Genomic DNA, 22,595 nt, shown 5'->3' with positions numbered 1-22,595 from the left:
TGCAACATCTTTTCTATTTCTGGTGCGACCAGGGGGTCTGCCTCTAGAGCTGGAATGATCTGAATCAGATGTCTGACACTCTAAGTCTGTGTACGTTCTATCAAACCTCCTCCTACCACCTTGTCCCGCATGCCATTGGCGTTTTCCACCATGAAAGGATACCCAATGGTAAACCCTTAGCTCCTTTTAATTTTCTTTAACTTTTTTATATTTATTTTTCTTAAATGTTAGTAAATCAGTATTGAAAGATTCTATGCTATGTTCAAGTTGGCCAACCAATCTCACGAACCATCATCTTTCATAGCACCTAGCCCTTTCTGTTCACATGATCAAATGTCTTTTTCTAAATTGGAAATGTCGGTGTTCACCTGCTGGATCATTAGCACTGTTAGATCAAAACTACACTGGTTCAATATATGACACCATTATTTACAAAATTCTTTGTTATTACAACCTATTGTAGGTTGGTTCCTAAAACGGAAACCTCTCTGTATGATTTTCTCTTTGTTATACTGCGAGAGCGTGAGCCCGTGCAGGTTAAGTTCAACCTGTCTCTTCAATTTAATCAAGTCTTGAAAAATTAAATTTGGTGTATCAATGTTAAAGTTTAGAGAGTCAGTATTAGAAAACAGAATCTTTGAAATGTCTTTTTCTAAAAAGCGCTTTGTTCAAGCCAGATCACCAGAATCCAAATCCACTGTGTTAAAAATTTATGATACAAAAATATCCAAATAAAAATGTTATTACCATATATTAAGAAATCTAGTGGTGCTAGTTAGTCATAAAAAATGTAATAGTGTAAGTCCCTGTTACCAGGGCTGTGGAGAGCCGGCACGGGCCGAGGGGAAGGGGGCGTGGCCTGATTGTGAAAGGCATGGTTACGCCCCCTTACGGGAAAAAACACCTTTTTGCAGATTGGTGCGGCATGTCCCTGGGCTCTGAGTTGTAATTGAGGTAATCTGAGCAGATCACTCAATCCATTTTAAGCAGAAGTAGGCTGCCAGTACTGTGTACAGTACAGTGGCTATGTGTTACGGGGGGCGATACTCCCCCCGCCGGATCCACCCCTGATCATGGCTGGGTCCCAAACTTGGAAGTGAAGTGATCGCATTAGGTATGAATTTACTTTTAGCAGGGATGGGATCCTATCGAAGCCCCTGTTTCTGAATGCCAATATTAATACGTGATGCTGTTACGATTCTCTCACACAGGAGAAATTGCAGGACTTCTGACTAGGGCAAAGTATGCTGGAGGAATGGCAGTCCTTACACTACTAGGGCTAGCTGGAGTGTGGTTGCAGTAAATGACACTAGCAGAAACAAATAATGGTCTGGGTATGTCTTGGGACTAGGGCAGGAATGACCAGGACTGTAGTGTGAATAGCAAGATAACAAGACAAAACAAGACTAGACTAGACATAACAAGACTTGACTAGACATAACAAGACTGGACTATGACAAGACTAACAGAAAAACAGACAAGGACTGGACACGACAAAATAAAACACAGGATACTAGATATGGCCTAGAGGCCATGGTGCAACTTAAACAGCTGGGATGTGGCTTGGAGAGCCAGGTGATACTGGGTTGAGTAAGCAGCCTGTGGGCTGAGGTGCAGCTGGGACAGCCAAGGTGCGGCTTTGAGACCTGGATAGTTCTTAGGAAGAAGCAGCCTGCGGGCTGGTGCCGATGGTGTGGCAATAGCCGTATGGAGAATGGTGGTAGCACGGGAGCTACTAGGTGTGGCTGGGAAGCCGTATGGAGAATGGTGGTAGCACAGGAGCTACTTGGTGTGGCTAGGAAGCCGTATGGAGACTGGTGGTAGCACGGGAGCTACTTGGTGTGGCTGAGAAGGCGTATGGTGAATGTTGGCAGCCTGGGAGCTGCTTGGTGTCGGCTAGGAAACTGAATGGAAGCAATCTCATGGAGAGAACAAAAAGCTGCCCATACAGCTAAGCTGATGAAATCAACAGACACGGTGTAATGCGGCCTGTGTCACCCGGTTGACACAAGAAGCTGAGATGGTCTAGGCAGGGTCCTAAACAGCAGACAGGTGGATTCAGATTCTGTAGTAACACATAATGGAGGCAGTGAGGTGGAAACACTGCAGGTAACAAGATGAATGCAGACAGACAGGACTGTGGTAAAATTCTGCAGGGCTGAATGGAGACAGGATCCAGATTCAATAACCAAAGTACTCAGTTGACCGGCAAGCACTTAGGAACTGAACACAACATACACTGGTAATGACAGTATAACCGTCATGGAGTGAAAGGCTGGCTGAAACTTAAAGGAAGCAGGGTCCAATCAGAACCAATTCCTGGAGAGAAATTCCTAATCAAAGGCATGTGTGTTCCTGCTCTGCAGAGAGACAGCTAGTTAATTAGTGAACACATGAAACAACACACACAGACAGACATGAATGACAGGCTATGAATTGACACAGACAAGAAAGGATTTCCAGCTTCCTGAAAAAACCCAGAACAAGGATAGGACATGATGCAGTATCCCAGTAACAACTATGACTGGGAACTGCCACCAAGATGATTTGCTAACCGCAAATCCCAACAGATGCTTAATTTATTTTGCTATAAGGAATTATAATTATTGGGACCAAGTCTCGACGATAAATAATAAATAATCCCCTAAGTATGTATATATGTACCCCCCTACCCAGCGCCGTGTAGAGCTGTGCCAGGTATGGGTAAGTTTTGGGGCAAGGCCGTATGTAAGGAGGTGTGGCTATTTGTTTATTGCGGATACATATATGACCCATAATAGATACGCCTCCTATGTCTATCTTGGCTGTATACCTGTAAAATAAATTCAATGGGAAAAAAACATGAAAATCTCAATTTGTATGGCTATTAGTATTGAAAAAAAATGCATTGTTTTACAGTGCAATTGTGTATTTCTGCCCCAGGAAGCTCAAGTTCATGACCACATTTGTGTGTGTGTGAGCCCTGAAAAATATGTATCTCTTTATTTACCTCATACATGTTATTGTAGTTTTTTAAAACTATTATAATTTCACAATTTACAAGGAATGAAGTTTTTTTTATTGATGCAATATGCATACCTCAGTGGTGGTGAACTGGTGACAGTTACATTGAAGAAGTGTCTCTAGTATAGGGGAGTGGTGGGATGTTGGAGATAGCCTAGCTCTTCAAAAAGTGATAGACACAGATTTGCCCAGCTATTTTGTTGCTCATGGCATGGCGTGAGTCGCGCCATGGACTTGTGGTGTGGCGTGCAGGCCTCTGAGGCGCGCCATGGACTTGTGGCATACTGTGGTATTCTTCAACAAAGGATATGCTACTGCATGTAATACAGTGCTTAACCGCTGGGTGGCGAGTGCTCCACTGTTGTAATTGCATGTAATACAGTGCTTGACCGCTGGGTGGCGAGTGCTCCACTGTTGTAATTTGTACTGAATGCCTTGTACTGAATGTCATACTGTTAAACTACAGTAAATTGGATGGATATCACATTCACAGCATTTGCATGTTCGCACAACCAATATTTTTAATGTCACATAATGTACATACAGTACAGTACTGTACCATACAGTAAGATCTTATAACAGGATGCAAATCACAGCACATACAGTATTGTACATACTGTGCAGTAACTGAACAGTAGAGAAGTTGCCCGAGTTGTTATCACGGTATAACCGATACTGTAGATTAATGAGATGCACGCACAGCTTTCACTGAGATGGAATGAATTACAGTATGACAATTTTTTTTTTTTAAATTAAAAAAAGCAGCGTGAGGAGTGCACAAGGATGAGGCCGCTCTGTGCAGTTCACTGTAGCTGTTGTGTGGGCTAGTGGTTAGGTGATCACTTTGGAAGAATTATGGTCCCGGGTTCGATCCCTGGAAAGAATATACCGTACCGTATACTGTATATTTTTTTTATTGGCACTGTCTGCTCTGGACACTATAGTGAAACTACTTTAGTAGTGTTGTACTGTAATACTGTAGTGTTGTTGTTTAAAAGGCTGCTTAAAAGTAAGACATTACAAACTGATTGACGAAAGTTTTGCACTATTTAAACACACAATGTCTGCTCTGTGGTGGCTGTCTGCTTCGAGGGGTTGCAATGGGATTTCATGTGCATGCCCAGTGGAGGGGTTACAATGGGATCTGTAGCGCCAAGAGAGGGCTCTGTATTTCAAACTGTGCGCCTAAAGCGCAAAACACAAACATGCGACAACGTAGATGCGGTCTCAGCCTTACACACTATAGGGAAGTCTCTTGGACTGTGTCTGAGAGTGGTTTCTGTCCGTGAGAGAGCTCTCTGTGTTCAAAGCTGACTGTGCGTTTGAAGCGCAAAATAGCGTTATAGTGATTTCTCATGTCCAGTAAGTACAGTAGTAGTAGTGGGATCTGTATGAGAGAGAGCTCTCTGTATTACACGGTTGGCACTATGGTGGCTGTCAGCCATCTGCCATGGATTAGAAATGGAGGGGGTACAATGGGATCTGTGGCGCCAAGCCATACGCCATGTAGCGCTATGCCATGGCGTATGGAAGATCATCACTGAGCATGCGCATTTGGCTGTATTACTGCAGTCGGTATGCTGTTGAATTTTCATCTAAGGTGGGCGCATGCCCAGTAGGAGGGTTGCGATGGGATTTCTGGCGCATGCCCAGTGGGCCGAGAGTCATACACAGTGAATCAGGTCCCTTCCCCCAAATCAAGCAAGAGCCTCTCATTACCATAGTAAAGGATGCTTTGTTAATCCATTTAGTGTAAGCAGTCAGCTCTGCCCTTGTGTCCTGAAAAATGCTATGAATAGTGACCATTGCCAAGGACACCATCCCCCATCTGCTAGGACAACTAGTGTGCCGCTATGAATGTGTCTGTACTATATATTAAAAACTGATGGTGCCGTTGAATTTTGCACCACACAATAGTGATTTCATAACTGCAGAAACTGGTAGTGAATGGACTGTATAGAATGAGAGAGAGGGCTCTGTATTTCAAACTGTGCGCCTAAAGCGCAAAACGCAAACATGCGACAACGTAGATGCGGTCTCAGCCTTACACACTATAGCGACGTCTCTTGGACTGAGTCTGAGAGTGGTTTCTGTCTGTGAGAGAGCTCTCTGTGTTCAAAGCTGACTGTGCGTTCGAAGCGCAAAATAGCGTTATAGTGATTTCTCATGTCCAGTAAGTACGGTAGTAGTAGTGGGATCTGTATGAGAGAGAGCTCTCTGTATTACACGGTTGGCACTATGGTGGCTGTCAGCCATCTGCCATGGATTAGAAATGGAGGGGGTACAATGGGATCTGTGGCGCCAAGCCATACGCCATGTAGCGCTATGCCATGGCATATGGAAGATCATCACTGAGCATGTGCATTTGGCTGTATTACTGCAGTTGGTATGCTGTTGAATTTCCATCTAACTTGTGACAATGGTGATGCTGTTCCAACCTGAATGTTACACAATAGTGATTTTATGACTTCAGAAACTTTTCAATCCCGTGATGCCCACACTACTTTGCCACTATGGTTATGACTACATTACAGTGCACCACAGACGCCTGCCGTAACGAGTGAATTAGTGTCGTCGTGCACCATACGTTACGCGTCATGCGATGTACGACGTGCGTCACTGGCTATTGAAAATGACTGCGAGTAGGGCGAGAAGATTTTCGTCCGGAGAGCTCTTTGTCTTGGTGAAGTGGCAGGACGTAGCCTTCACCACAAACCAAGACAAAGAGCTCGCTTATCGAAGCGCGAGCACAGAAATATATAGGCTATACGGCCTGCGCCGCAACGTGAGGTCACTGCAGCGTGGGTGGTCGGACCTGTTGAGGAGGGACAGGCCTCGCCTAGAGCGCATCCGGAGGCGTATAAGGCGCAGTAAGTACAGTATTGCTATATAATCACATGAATTACAGTATACTGTACAATAACAAATACAGTAAATTGCACGACTCTGACATACAGTACTCTACATTACTGTACACTGCACTGCAGGGTGTTGGATACTACAGTATCTGACGATGACTGACAGTTGTTACCACACACTGACATGACTGGCAGACATTTGATTGACAGGCTGATTAAATCTACAGTACTGTACTGTACATGGACTAAAGCGTGACACACTATTGGTCGACATGGCTTGTTTGTATAATAATCCTAAAGTAACAAAAGGCAAGTTGATTGATCCACCATTCTAATGCCTGTCGACCAAATCTATGTTAACCTACAGTACAGTACAGTACTGTACACACTATTTATCTGTGCTGGGCCTGCCCCCTTTAAGTCTGACATTATTACTGTACGTCACGGACAGATTCAGGGGTCTCCAATCAGCTCCCAACTGTCATCTCACAGGCTGTGTTTGAAAAATGAAATTTGGGAGCTGATTGGATGGTATCTTATCACTTCTCACATCTCACATCGAATGCTTCATTGAAGCTGGAAAGGCACTGCCGAGTCTCCATTGCCAGTAATGGGGCCCACATCGCTCTCATCATCTTTTGTGCCATCTTGTACAGCTCGTGGGGTGGCGACAGTGCCAGCCACAGAGCCTCTGTGTGACGTTGCACCACTTGGTCATACAGTACTTTACTGTACTGTATATTTTTTTATATACAGTACAGTACAGTATAATACTGTTTTATGTTGGCCCCAATGCCAGCTTCACAGACTACAGTAGTTTTTGTACTACAGTATACTGTATTGGTTTGTATTTTAATCAATAGCTAATTCCCTAAGGCCATCTACAGTACTGTACCGTAATCCCTCTCCAATTTGGAATAGAGGTCTGAACTCTTGTTTTCAAATTCTCCTTAATGACGACATGTATTTTTCCCCACAGGGCGAGAAGCCCCCCCTGCCCCGGCAGCGCCACCACCGCCGCTGCCATCACCACCGCCGCCACCACCACCACCACCCGGGCCCAGTTGGCTGAATTGTAGGAGTAAGTACAGTACACACTACTGTACAATGTTCTCTCTCTCTCTCTCTCTCTCTCTCTCATTTGTGTGTTTGTTTTTGGTGTTATGGAGTATCTGGTCAAGATTTGTACAGTTTATTTGTTTAAAAATGGTTTTGAGGGAAACTGACAGTACAGTGTTCTTTTTCCACAGTCCTACCTCCACCACCACCACCTTCTACAGCCTCCTCCTCAAATGACAGTGGTAATGATTAAAACAGTTACAGTATGGACACAATAGTGTCATGCTACTGCCTTTTTTATTTTTTGTATAATATTTTTTTTCTTATACTGTACACACAGACAGACTCGTCATTGATGAGGAGGCTGCAGGTACCTGTATAAGCCCCATGCCGCGTAAGTACAGTACAACACATTGTTTTCTACAGCACTGTATATCTCTCCTTTTCTTGCCTTGTCAGTCTCTCTCGACCTACGGTATCTCTTTCTCTCTCTCTCTTTATCTCTCTCTCTTTCTTAGTGTCTCTCTTTTCTGTACTTGTGTAATAGTAACATTATTTTTTTTCAACAGTATCACCAACGGAAGCCTACATCCCTGGCCCCAGTGGCCTCATCTGGCCGCGTAAGTACACTACACCACATTTTGTTCTACAGTACTGTATCTTTCTGTCTTTCTCTCTCTAGTAGGCCCCAGCGAGAGTCTGCGTAAGTACAGTACTGTACACTACAGTACATTGTTCTCTCTCTTTTTTTCTCTCTCTCCCTTTGTCTCTCTTTCTCTCTCCCTCCTTCCCTCTCTCTCTCTCTCCCTCTCTCTCTCTCTCCCTCTCTTTTTCCCTCCCTCTCTTTCTCTGTCTTTCTCTACCTCTCTCTGTCCCTCCCTCTCCCCCTCTCTCTGTCCCTCCCTCTCCCTCTCTCTCTCTCTTTTTATCTCCCTCTCTCTTTTTGTTTCTCTCTCTCTTTCTTTCTCTCCCTCTCTCTCCCTTTCTCTCTCTCCCTCTCTCTTTTTTTCTCTCTCTCTCTCTTTCTCTCTGTCTCTCTCCTTTTCTCTCTCTCTTTCTCTCTCTCCCTAGGTCTCTCTTTTTCTCTCTATCTTTCTCTCTCTTTACATTTTTTTTTCCCACAGAGTCTGCGTAAGTACAGTACTGTACACTACAGTACATTGTCCTCTCTCTCTCGCTTTGTCTCCCTTTCTCTCTCCCTCCCTCCCTCCCTCTCTCCCTCTCTCTCTCTCTCTCTATCCCTCCCTTTCTTTCTCCCTCCCTCTCTTTCTCTGTCTTTCTCTTCCTCTCTCTGTCCCTCCCTCTCCCCCTCTCTCTGTCCCTCCCTCTCCCCCTCTCTGTCCCTCCCTCTTCCCTCTCTCTCTCTCTTTTTATCTCTCTCTCCCTTTGTCTCCCTTTCTCTCTCTTTTTCTCTCTCTTTCTCTCTCCCTCTCTTTTTGTTTCTCTCTCTTTCTTTCTCTCCTCTCTCCCTTTCTCTCTCTCCCTCTCTCTCTTTCTTTCTTTCTCTCTCTTTCTCTCTCTTTCTCTCTGTCTCTCTCCTTTTCTCTCTCTCTTTCTCTCCTTTTGTCTCTCTTTTTCTCTCTCTCTTTTTGTCTCTATCTTTCTCTCTCTTTACATGTTTTTTTCCCACAGTTCCAAAGACCGTACACCCAGTAGGCCCCAGCGAGAGTCTGCATAAGTACAGTACTGTACACTACAGTACATTGTTCTCTCTCTCTCCCTTTGTCTCCCTTTCTCTCTCCCTCCCTCCCTCTCTCCCTCGCTCTCTCTCTCCCTCTTTTTCTTTCTCTCTCTCCCTTTGTCTCTCTCTTTCTCTCTCTCTCTCCCTTTCTCCCTCTCTCTTTCTCTCACTCTCTCATGTGTTTTCAGGGAAAATAACATGTTTTTTTTCCCCACAGTTCCAGAGACTGTACCCCCAGCCAGCCCCAGCGAGAGCCTGCGCAAGTACAGTACAGTACACTACAGTACATTGTTCTCTCTCTCTTTTTTTCTTTCTCTGTCTGTTTCTCTCTTTTTTTCTCTCTCTCGTGTGTTTTCATTAAATTTTTGACTTGTCAACATTTGGTTTTTTTTTTGACACACAGATGACTGCTATGTTGTAGAAGAGTGCAGCAGCCCTGCCCCGATCTGTAAGTACAGTAGTGTACTTTACATTGTTCTACCACTGTATACTTACTATCTCTTTCTCTCTCCATGCATCTCCAACCTCTTCTCAATACATGCTAATTCTTTCTGTCCTTGTGTTTTTCTTATTTTCCAGTACTGTACAGTATGTTTCAGTGACCTGTCTTTAGGTGCATACACACTAGATGATTTGGATGAATGCTAACAATATTGTTCAATGATACAGTACAGTACATTATACAGTGTTGTTCATATCATCTAGTGTATACTGTGTGCAGTAAATCACCAAGGATGCGTGCTCCCCCAAGGCATCAACGATATCCACAGTGGGCTGTACATGTAGGTCAATCTATGGATATTGTTAACCCTCCCACCCTCTTGTCTTTCTTCGCTGCTGGCATCAGCAAGTGTGAATAGAGTACATTGACATTTTTCCATATTGTTTTCATGGAAAATGACAAAAAAATTTTCCCACGGCACAGAAGGGCACCTGCCCATAGACGAATGGAAAAGGAGGCAATCCATTTTGTGTAAGTACTGTACCGTACACTACTTTACATTGTCCTCTACTGTATCGCACTGCTTTTTTTACTTTCACAGTGTCTCTCTCTCCCTCCCGTACTACAAAGACCCATCTCACTTGCTCCGGGGCTCGCGTGTGCACTGCCGGACAATCGACCCGGTTGCGCGCAGATCTGAATCAGGCCCTACTGTAATTCTTTCTCTACTGTACTTGTGTAACAGGAACATTCTGTTATTTTCCCCCCACAGTTCTGCAACAAGGAAAGCCCCGGTGCGAGCTCCCCACTGACACAAATTTAGGCTTTTGCCCGCGTAAGTACTGTACCTTACACTACTACAGTATACAGTACTGTAAATTGTCTTCTACTGTATCACTCTCATTTTTTGTGTGTTTGTATTGGTGTTATGGAGGTGTTATTTTTTTCTACCGTATAATAGTTTTTTTCTTAAACACACAGTAAAAAAATTCAAACAGGAGCAACCGGAGGCACAGCTCCCTGGCCTCTGTATGCGTAAGTACAGTACTGTATCTTTTTCTCTCTCTCCCTTTGTCTCTCTTTTTCTCTCTCTTTTTCTCTCTTTCTCTTTTTCTCTCTCTCTCTTTTTCTCTCTCTCTCTTTCTCTCTCCCTCTCTGTCTTTCTCTGCCTCCCTCTCCCCCTCTCTCTCTCTTTTTCTCTCTCTCTTTCTCTTTCTCTCTCCCTCTCTGTCTTTCTCTCCCTCCCTCTCACCCTCTCTCTCTCTTTCTTTCTCTCCCTCCCTCTCCCCCTCTCTCTCCCTCCCTCTCCCTCTCCCTCTCCCCCTCTCTCTCTCTTTTTCTCTCTCTCTCTCTCTTTTTCTCTCTTTCTCTCTCCCTCTGTCTTTCTCTCCCTCCTTCTCCCCCCCTCTCTCTCTTTCTTTCTCTCCCTCTTTCTTTCTCCCCCTCCCTCTCCCCCCTCTCTCTCTTTTTCTCTCTCTCTTTCTCTCTCCCTCTGTCTTTCTCTCTCTCCCTCTCCCCCTCTCTCTCTTTATTTTTCTCCCTCTGTCTGTGTTTGTTTTTGTTGTTATGGAGGCTCTGTTCAAGATTTATACAGTTTACAGTATTTGTTTCCAAATGGTTTTGATGGAAACTGTTCTTTTTCCACAGTCCTAACACCACCACCACCCAGTACACCACCACCCATTACACAACCTGGCACCAGTGGCGTCTCCATGCTGTGACCACACACTGATCATTTCCTAACCTCCCGCTGCCCCTCATAGTCTCCCGTGAGTGACCGTCCTGTCCCCGCCACCATGTTGTTTTGCTCAGCGGCCATCTTAGTTTCAGTCACAAAATTGCTGTGTTTAATATCCCGCTGCCTCGGTATGCCCCGTCCTTCACCCATCCCCGTAGACGCTTATTTGTGTATCGAGTAACTATCACACACACACCGATCATTTCCTAGCCACCCGCTGCCCCTCATAGTCTCCCGTGAGTGACCGTCCTGTCCCCGCCGCCATGTTGTTTTGCTCAGCGACCATCTTAGTTTCAGTCACAAAATTGCTGTGTTTAATATCCCGCTGCCTCGGTATGCCCCGTCCTTCACCCATCCACGTAGACGCTTATTTGCGTATTGAGTAACTAGCACACACACCGATTGTTTCCTAGCCTCCCGCTGCCCCTCATAGTCTCCTGTGAGTGACCATCCTGTCCCCGCCGCCATGTTGTTTTGCTCAGCGGCCATCTTAGTTTCAGTAGCAAAATTGCTGTGTTTAATACCCCGCTGCCTCGGTATGCCCCGTCCTTCACCCATCCCCGTAGACGCTTATTTGTGTATCGAGTAACCATCACACACACTGATCGTTTCCTAGCCTCCCGCTGCCCCTCATAGTCTCATAGTCTAGCGCCAGTCCTGTGTAAATGTGTAGCACTGACCGCACACACTGCTACAGTGCCTAACTAGGACGGGATGGGCCATTGCCAGCAGTACCCCCCCTGCGCCGCCTGTCCTATGGCGCCCAGGGCACGTGTCCCGCTCGCCCTGCCATAGTTATGCCACTGGTACCTGGTGGAAGGGGTCATGTTGGAGGGTATGAAGTTATAACCGTGTTCAGTATTTTGTACTTTATGGTAATCCACTGTACTTGTGAGCATGGCTCTCTCACTTCTGATTGTCTCTTGCTCCCCTTTATCACTTTATTACTGTTTAGTTAACAATTAAACAGTGCCAAAGAATATGTTGGCGCTGTATATATACATTTAATTTTAGCTCTGCAACAGTGGTGTTCAGGAGCAATCTATAGAGGCTTCTGATGTGATTGCTTTAATCTCTTTTATTTTCAAGCAATGCATCTGGGATCTGAGGTTTTTTTTCTGAGTAGGTGGCAGCCCCATGGATAGTGCCCCATTGGATGTTACCAGATGGGGCCCACAGTTCCTCATTTCCAGTGTCTTTGCTTGCATGCTCTTATGCAAACTCTTAGGGGCATATGTATCAAAGCATGATATGAGATAAAATTGTGAAATATATATCACCATCAACCAATCAGCTCCAAACTATCATTTCTTAAACACAGCCTGCAAAATGTAAGTTAGAAGCTGATTGGTTGGTGATATATATCTCACAATCTTATCTCACATCAAGCTTTGATACAGATACCCCTTAGTATGGGATAGGTTTATTACCATTTCCTGTTGTGTGTGGGCAACAATGTGCCAGTCAAAAAGCAGTGTGTGTGTGTGTGTGTGTGTGTGTGTGTTTCAAATAGTGAATAAATTACTTACTCTTTAACATTAGTCTGCAGAATGAGTTTCTTTGCATATTAAATTCATTTTAATCTAGGTAGTCAGCAACATTGATAGAGCACTTAGGAGTATACAATATATTACTCTGGGTAAAGCCTGCAGATCACACAGCTCTGCAATAAGAATCAGTGAAAGTAATTGTATAGTACTAGAAATTACAGTTCAACAGTTTCTCTTCATATTATAATCAGTATGTCTGGTCTAGAGGGTGGATTCCAGGCACCTGTAATTTCTTCCCAGTATTTATCTATGAGACATGTAATGTAAGAATATGTATAAATACAAATGCTTTTGTACCAAGTGAATACATCATAGCAGTTAGGGACTTGTCACATTTTGTCTGGTTCAGACTCCCCAAGCCAATTTTAGAAACAGCGAAAACATTATAATGGAGCGTAAATCTATATACTTCCCCCTCACCCTGCATCATTTGTCATTTTAGTGCAGACTACTGACAGTGAAGCATTGTGCTACATACAGTGTCTTGAAAAGGCACTCAGATCCATCCCCTTTCCACTATCATGAATTTCACAGAGAAAAATTTATTTTATTTTTATATTTTTTTAAAAAATAGAAACTTGCGATTGCGAGTCACACATTAATTTTACGCATTATTGAGACATTCAAAAAATAAAGATAATAGCAAATCATAAAATAATGAAAATTTAGCAAAACTGATGTGTAATACATAAGGCCCATTGAACTCATCAATGGTATCAAGGATAAAATTCTTACTGGACTACTCAATGGCATCTCCTCTCTGCATGCAAATCACTGCAATTCTAATCTTGCATTGTGCTTTGGATCACTGGGCCTGATTCAGAGCCGGACGCTCTGACAGAGCGCTCGCTCTGATTCAAGGCCGGCCTTCTTGTTTTTCAGAGCGGCCTCCTGGCCGCTCGCATAGCTGTGGGTGACCACCCACAGCTATAGCGAGCGGCCAGGAAGATGGTCGCGATGGTCAAGACCATCGCGACCATCGGGCTTGCGACGAGACCCTTGTGGTAGGGTCTCGTTGCCGCAAGCCCCAGAATGCTATCGGCTCTAACAGAGCCGAAAGCACTCCCACTGACATCACTTGTGATGTCAGTGGGGCCGGCCCCAGACGGTAGGTGTTCCCATGGGAACGCCTCCGTCTGGGCAGCCACGCCCCGGCCCGCCAACAAAAGGGGGCGTGCTGTCACTCAAAATCGACAGCACGCCCCCTTTGGTATGAGACCCTGAGCGACGGAGTGCCCGTCGCTATCCAGGTCTCGTGCATGCGCACGACGGAGCCGGCTCTGTCGTGCGCATGCGCACTGGGCCACCATCGACCTGCTTGCGAGCGGGTCTGAATCAGGCCCACTGTTTCATGCAAAGTTATTTTATTAGTACAGACACAATTAAGACAAATGTCTTCAGTAATTTGAATTGTTTGGTAGAGGACAACAGTAATTTGTTACTTTCCCAATAATACTGACTTTGCCAGTTCCTGCTCCCAAAGAGCATCCTTATAATTTGCTGCCAACACCTAAATTCTATAATAAGTGCCTTTCTGTTTAATGACCTCTTCATCTAAGAAATTAAATTTTTCATTATATAAATTCACATATTTTGAGTTACAGTACAGAGCTGAATGAAAGAAATTTGCTATTGTGATGCACTGCTAGAAAAAAATCTATAACATGTAACCTGCTATAATTTGAATGATTACAATCTCTAAAATAAAATACTATACCAGGAATAACAAGGAGCAATACCAGGGGTCAAGCAAAATCAACTCATAACCCGGAAATCGCTAATACTTGCATAGGATGCTCACTGGAATCAGATGCTAGAGCTAGGCATGGAGCCTAATACTCCTGCAGTGAACAGTGGCCCTGATTCAGAGCCGGACGTTCTGAAAGAGTGCTCGCTCTGAATCAGGGCGGTTTTTAAAAAAAATATATTTTTAGGAGCGGCCCCCTGGCCGCTCGCATAGCTGTGGGTGACCACCCACAGCTATTGCAAGCGGCCAGGATGATGGTCGCGATGGTCAAGACCATCGCGACCATCGGGGCTTGCGACGAGACCCTTGTGGTAGGGTCTCGTGGCCGCAAGCCCCAGAGAGCTTCTGGCTCTAATAGAGCCGGAAGCTCTACCACTGACATCACTGGTGATGTCACTGGTCGCTTGGGAACGCCTCCGTTTGTGAAGCCATCCTCCCGCCACGCCTACAAAATGGGGCGAGCTGTCGATCAACATCGATAGCCGCCCCTTTTGTAGTGAGCAACAGAGCGAGTGTTTTCTGCACTCGCTCCGGGGCTCGCGCGTGCGCACTGGGCCACCATCGACCCGCTTGCGTTATGCGCCTGCGAGCGGGTCTGAATCGGGGCCCAGTGTTCAGATACTCCCTTATATATGGAGGTGAATTTAAATTTCGAGCCAAACGTGACATCACATTTGGTGCGCATTGCCCTTTAAATTTAAAGTGGAGGGGTGAGTGTGCCCCTATGGAAGACACGGCCACCTACAACAAAAGCTGCACAGAAGCAGGGGGAAGAAGCCAGGAGCCAGAGGAGATCCAGCGGCTGAGAGCACTTTAAGCGCCAGGTGCCGGTGCCGCAGCAAAATGATGCCGGACCTGGTAATTGAACACCAGTCTCCACCGCTCTTTGACAATCACTTTGTAATATATCTGATATATATCAATGAATCTTTGTTAAATGAGTTTGTTGATAATTCATTTGATTTGTGATTATGTGGAGGCTGCTTTCAGAGCCATAGCTAGACATTTTGGTGCCCTGTGCCAGAAAGAGCGTTTGTGTCTCCTCCCCCCATTGTAAACAGCATGTGCCGCAGGCAGGTGGGCCATAAAAGGGGCATGGTCTCATAGGGAAAGGGCATGGCCACACTATAGTACCCCAATTCACATTACACCACAAATAGTGCCCCTTATTCACATCACACTACATATAGTCCCAGATACACGTTACGCTAAACTGTAGTAGAGCCCCTTACACATTACGCCACACAGTAGTAATGCCACTTGCACATTATGCCCACAATACAAATTCCCTCTATTACACACTATGATACACAGTACAAAGTCCCCCCCTTACACACTATACCACAAAGTACAAAGCCCCCCCACCAAGGTCTCTCAGCACTTACCTGTATGCTGTATAGCTCCATTTCCTGAGTATATTACTGTGGGAGCTGGGGTAAGCCGCAGTCTCTGTCTTCCCTTGTGCTGCCTCCTCTCTGCACTGAGCTGCACCCCAATGCTGAAGGAATGGCTCCTCGGCGCAGTGCACTCTGGGACTGCACTGGGAGAGACATCACAATGTCTCTCCCAGTCCCAAATGACACTACAACAGACGGGGAGGGGGCAGACCACATGCCGTAATGTGTATTAGCAGTGCGCCCAGCAGAGAAGGAGCCAGGCACACCGCTACTATTATACATTGCAGCAGGTGGCCATGGCAGATGAGAGGGGGTGATCGCAGGTGGAGGTGGTCAGTTCCGCCCGTTGAACATATGCGCTCTGTGCGGGCGCACCGTCCGTGCCACCCTAGTTACAGGCTGCTTTATAGGGATCATCATATAAGGTGAACAGAGCCGGCCCTAGCCAATTTGATGCCATATGCAAAATTTTGGATGGTGCCCCCCTAGCAGATAATCCCACCAAAAATCTTAGTTTTTATCCATGAACACCAAAAATAACACATATTGGGCGGGATGTACTAAATGAAAAATGCGGTGAAAACCCCATTTCCGGGGTTTTACAGCAGTTTCCGTATGCACTAAGGGGTGGCCGCCGGGTCTCCGATGTGGTGGGTAACGCCAGCTTTTAGGGTTAGACACCACCTTGGGAGGGTTAGGTTTAGGGTGCAGGGACGGAGGGTTAGGTTTAGACACCCCTGGGCGGAGGATAGGGATAGGCACCACCCCGGGAGGGTCAGGTTTAACGTGTGGGGAGGTTAGGTTTAGGCTCCCCCAGGGAGAGGTTAGGGTTAGGCACCACCGAGGGGAGGTTAGGGTTAGGCACCACTAAAGGAGGGTTAGAGTTAGAGGGGGGAGAGGGGATAGGGTACTTACCAGCTCCAGTCGGGATTTTGAGCTTTCGGACTTGCGGCGTCGGGATTTAGTCAGACGGCTTCCCGGCCGTCAGCATTTCATACCCAACCACTTTTCCCTAATACCCTATTCCTAACACAGAAATGCAGAATATATAGCCATATATGCAGATATATAGCTACATATATTTTAAGTTCCTGCTTGCTGTATATACTGTATTTGAGATGCGGGCATAGCCAGGTTTGAAGTGAGGGGGAACGAAGGGAGAAAATAGGTGCTGGGGGTGGGATTTCAGGGGAGTGGCTATATCATTCCTCGGATGAGACCATGCAATGGGCACGGATATGCCCTCCAGAGCCATTTCATTACTGCATGCAGTAAAGGCACCTACCTTTGCTGGACACTACCACTGTAAATGCCCTTAGTAGGTCACATTATGCCACAATTTAGTGCCTTCTATAATTCCCAATATGCCACACTGTAGTGCTCTCAGACATTCACATTATACCACACTGTAGTGCTACCATGAGGTCACATTTTGCCACAATCTAGTACCCCATGAGGTCACATTATGCCATATTATAGTGCACCCCAGTGTGTAACTTTATGCCCTAATTTAGTGTCCCCAATAATTCACAGTATACCACATTGACATAATGATAGAGGTTATATATAGAAACACCAGTGACTACTGAACTGCATCTCCCATGGGTTAAGGACATAAACTCACAATTTATTATCTCTCATTTTTATACTTTATAAACAAACAACCCCCAGTACCTCCAGAGTAGTAGCTGTGCTTCAGTGTACAGACATCAGCCTCTATCTCCGTCCTCTGCGTGGTGTGTGCTGTGCCGGAGGATGGGCGGGAAGTGAAGAGGAAGAAGGAGTGGAACACAGCGTGCCCAGTGTGGCTGAGGTGGATAGAGTGTCACCGCACAGGGTGCAGAGTGCTGTGCTCCGCCTCCAGCCTTCAAGAAATGGCCGGCGGCACTTTGAGCGGAGTGAAATGGCAGACAAGGGGGCTGCAAACTAGCTGTCAAGACAGTCACCTGATTTGACTGGCTATCTGGCTGACTGCTGCGCTGCCCGCTTGGAGCTGAGCTCCGTTCGTGGCAGCGGGGGGCAAAGCTGCAGAGCCGTGGATGGCCCTAGGCATTCCAGTCGCCCTAGGCATTTGCTTAGAATGCTATGCCTAGGGCCTACTCTGAAGGTGAACATGGATTTGATCAAAATTTCCATAGTAAGAACTGGGTCACATTAATCTATTTTCTAGAGTGCTAAAAACATAGGGTCTCATTCAGACCCACTCGCAAGCACCTATGCGCTCGCAAGCGGGTCAATGTTGAGGCCCTGCGCACACGCAGCGGCCGCACTGCGCGTGCGCAAGCCGTGGAGTGAGAGAAATTCTCTCGCTCCGGGGCTCACTACAAAAGGGGCAGCTGTCGATGGCGATTGGCAGCTCGCACCGTTTTGTAGGCGGGGTGGGGGGGTGGCTGGCCAAATGGAGGTGTTCCTGACGGAACGCCTGACGTTTGGGTCGGCCCCACTGACATCACTCGTGATGTCAGTGGTGAGCTTCCGGTTCTAATAGAGCCGAAAGCTCACTGGGGCTTGTGGTAGATGAGGCCCTACCACAAGGGTCTCGTCGCAAGCCCCGATGGTCGCAATGGTCTTGACCATCACGACCATCAACCTGGCCGCTCGCTAAAGCTGTGGGTGGTCACCCACAGCCTAGTTAGCAGCCAGGAGCCCGGCTCTGAACATAGAAGCGGCCGCCCTCATTCAGAGCGAGCGCACGCATTTTGCTTTAGGCTTTTCCATCAGCAAGAAGGATATGTGGCTCACAGATGATATCAGGTGGATATGATCGTGGGTTCAGAAAAAATAAGGGCCTGATTCAGAGCCACTCGTAAGCGGCAGCTCGTTCGCTCCGAGCGATGTTTGCCCAACTGCGCATGCGTACGGATCGTTATACGCATGCGCGAACCAGTCAGTGCGGCCGAAATTCATGTGCTCGCAAAATAGCGAATGCCTGCTAATTTGAGTGACAGAATGAGGCGTATGTGGGTGGTAACAGGGGAAGGTGCTTGAAAACGGGGAGTGGAGATCCGATCGCAGGCGTGCTTAAAGGTCAAAACGGGCGTTTTATGGGTGTGCATATTTAAAACAGCAGCGTCATTGACCACGTCACTGGGTTTTTTTTAAGCCAGAACTGCTCGCAAAATTGTGGTAGCAAAAACCAACCACAAGAATAGCGAGCAGTTCATACCCTGTTCGATGTACTCGATTAATCTAATAAATAGCGGACATGACGTAGGATGCGAGTGGCCAGGGGGCGTAGTTTTCCAAAAAACGACCGCAAGTTTTGTACGCTCGTTCAGACCTAGAGGCGTGAACAGACCGCAAACAGCGAACGGTTCATTTGAATAGCCACCCCTATTTTCAGGACGAGCGAGCGCTAATTGCGTCCGGCTCTGAATCAGGCCCTAAGACTACAAGTGTAGACTGTTGAACAGTTCAGTGAATCACTAGTAAATCATCTCTTATCATAACTCTGTGTCTGCTGATGAAATGGGGCTTGTGAATTGCCAATGTATCATTGCAAAGTGGACTAATGATTTTCACGCAAGGTAAATTAATAAGCATATAATGTATTTCTATTCATTTTATTCTCCATTTTCTACATTTTGTGACTATTTTCTGAGTTTGTGAATATTGGGCCTGAATCAGAGATGTACGCTAATGCAAACGCATTTGTGAATTTTGCTGCTTAGTAATTGCTAAAATATGCTAATGCATCAGCTGGCGGAATTTGTATTGAGATACCCACCGGAGCCCTTGCGGCTACCCGCAACTACGTACACAAATGCAGCTTTGGGTGCAGATCCTGAAAGCATCGACTCCTCAAGTGAGTCTATGGTCACTCAGAATGGGCACGATAACTGAGACGCTGGAGTTTTGTTCTCTGCGTGCGCGATCGCTGACACTGGCTAGTATGTGCCCAGGACACAGGCTGACACGCCTGCATTCTGGCCGGAACTCCTCGTAACTATCCACAAAATTGTCTGTTCCTATCAATCAATTGCGAGTGAATCCTCACAGCAAGCTTGATCGCAATTAAGTTACTGCGTATGCGAAATGCAGCTGTGGTAAATGCACCAACCACCAATAATTGCTCAACTACATGAAAATTGGCATCAACTCTGAATCAGACTCAGACAAAAAAATACAAAAACAAAACAATATTAGTATATAATTCCTAGATTATAAATTAATTAATTAAAAATGGGCATCAATTAGTAATTATGCCTTTAGGACTATCTTGAAGTGATGTGAACAACTTATTTAGTAGGTAATGTTTGCCATACTACGGAATACTGACTACAGAAAGAAAGTTAATTTTCATACACTTCACTTTCATTTTGTATTTTTATTTTCCTTGTAGCACAGACTTGTACATCTACCTATGTTTGTGATTATATAGTGTACATGAAGCACTCACAGAAATAGTTATTTGCCTATGAAATGAAACATAAAATCACTCAGCATGCAGTTCTTGTAGAGAATACACACAAGGGACTTGTAAAGAAAAACATTTAATTAAACAAAAAACAGCCATAATTACACAATTTGAAATGGCATATGGTTTAATATGATATTTGGTTGTACTGACTAAGGTGAGGGCCATTTGATAATACCCAGTTGTGTTTTTCTGACTTCTTATGAAGTCACTTCTTCAGGATGCTGGCATACTTAAAGTAGGAACAAAGGGGGTCATTCAGACCCACTTGCAAGCGGCAGTACGCTCGCAAGAGGGTCGATGTTCCCCACGGCGCATGCGCACGACAGAGGGAGCACCGTTGTGCGAATGCGCGAGACCCGGACTGCGACAGCCAAGCTGTCGCTCTGGGTCTCGCACAAAAGGGGGCGTGCTGTTGATGGTGACTGACAGCACGCCCCCTTTGGTGGGCGTGCCGGGGGCGTGGCGGCCAGACGGAGGCGTTCCCATGGGAACGCCTACCGTCTGAAGCCGGCCCCACTGACATCACTAGTGATGTCAGTGGGAGTGATTTTGGCTCTGATAGAGCCAAAATCACTCCAGGGCTTGTGGCTGGGAGACATTACCGCAGGGTCTCCGTTGCAAGTCCGATGGTCGCGATGGTCAAGACCATCGCGAGCATCTTTTTGGACGCTCGTATATGCTGTGGGTGGTGACCCACAGCTATACGAGCGTCCAGGAGGACGCTCCATTTTAATGGAGGAGGGCCCTGATTCAGAGCGAGCGCTCTGGTCTCGGACTTGCGACGAGACCCTTGTGGTAGAGTCTCGTTGCCGCAAGCCCCAGAGAAATTTCTGCTCTAACAGAGCCGAAATCTCTCCCACTGACAACACTCGTGATGTCAGTGGGGCCGGCCCCAAACGGAGGCGTTCACATGGGAACGCCTCTGTTTGGGCAGCCACTCCCCCGGCCCACCCACCAAAGGGGGCGTGCTGTCACTCAACATCGACAGCACTCCCCATTTGGTACAAGACCTGGAGCGACGGATTGCCCATCGCTATCCGGGTCTCGCGCATGCGCACGACGGAGCCGGCTCCATCGTGCGCATGCGCTCTGGGCCACCATCGCCCGGTTGCGAGCACTCAGCGCTTGCGACCAGGTCTGAATCAGGCCCAGATTGTGATGACACTTGCTGATTTGTCAAAGGTCCCTTCTGTGATATCCTGGAAGATGAGGTCCAGATGGGAGATGCTATAATAATTTACTTTTTTAAATTATATGGGGTGGTCAGTTACCCATTCATAGGATTGAAAAAAATGCCATACATAGACATGGATAGTGGTGACATAAATACTCAAGCAACCACATAGGGCCTGATTCAGACCCACTCGCAAGCGGCTGTCCGCTCGCAAGTGGGTCGATGTTGTGCACTGCGCATGCGCACGACGGCGGGAGCTCCGTCGTGCGCATGCGCCAGACGCGACGAGCGAAGGACTTTCCTTCGCTCGTTGTGTCTGATCAAAGGGGGCGTGCTGTCGATGTTGATTGACAGCACGCCCCCTTAGGTGGGCGTGCCGGGGGCGTGCCTCCCTGACGGGGGCGTTCCCAAGGGAACGCCTACCGTCAGAAGCCGGCCCACTGACATCACTAGTGATGTCAGTGGGAGTGATTTTGGCCCTGATAGAGCCAAAATCACTCCGGGCCTTGCGGTTGAAAAACTCAACCGCAGGCTCCGGCTCGCAGTCGCGATGGTCAAGACCATCGCGGCCATCAAACTGCACGCTCGTATAGGCTGTGGGAGGACGCTCCATAATTATGGAGGGCGGCCCTCATTCAGAGCGTGCGCTCTGCTCAGAGCGTACGGCTCTGAATGAGGGCCATAGTTTGCTCCTATAGGAGGTGCAGCATTGTGTACTAGGCAGTAGGGCCACAATGTCACGAATTGCCAGGAGGCTTGTCTACTCTATTGGGAATGTAGCAGAGCTGCCTGAAATTCAGGAGTCTCCCAGACTTTCCAGTAGAATAAGCAAGTATGGTGTAGTGTGAAAATCTAACTGTGAAAATCAGTATCAGACTGGGGCATTAAGGGTCCACCAGGGATATGCAGCTGAGGGTCCCGCTGAAAGGGTGTGACTAGCCTTTGGGTAGGTGTGGTTATCAATGGGAGGGGTGCAACCATACCACAAAGGACACAGCTTATTATGCATTCTCACATACCCAAACACAGCACTAAACCCAATTTAGTCTAAGACATCTTATCTGTGCCCACTTTAGTCTAATAACAATAATCAGTGGTAACATTTGTATAATAATAATAATAATAATAATAATAATAATAATAATATTATGTGCCACCTTTAGTTCAATAAATATAATTGGTGCCCCTTTAGTATAATAATAATCTCTGCCCCCATTAGTCTAATAATAACCTGTACCCACTTTAGTCTAATTATAGTAAGTGTCGTAACTAGGGAGGGTTGGCTGGGGCTCATTTCTGTTTTCTCGTTTCTGGTACCAGTGACATAACTTCATTCCAGGTGCCCGGAGGCAAGGTAAATGTTGGTGCCCCCCCAAATTAAAATGTACCCCCAGCACCTATGCCAGCCCCAGCTGCTGCCGCCCCCCCTATGCAGTTCCTTTCATACAATGCCCCCAGTAGTGGTCCCCCTATGCAGTGCCTCCAGTAGTGGTCCCCCTATGCAGTGCCCGCCTATGTAGTGCCCC

Source organism: Taudactylus pleione, unplaced genomic scaffold (assembly GCF_031769625.1).
Source record: "Taudactylus pleione unplaced genomic scaffold, aTauple2 ptg000019l, whole genome shotgun sequence".
Classification (NCBI taxonomy): domain Eukaryota; kingdom Metazoa; phylum Chordata; class Amphibia; order Anura; family Myobatrachidae; genus Taudactylus; species Taudactylus pleione.
Note: the sequence above shows the minus strand (reverse complement) of the source record.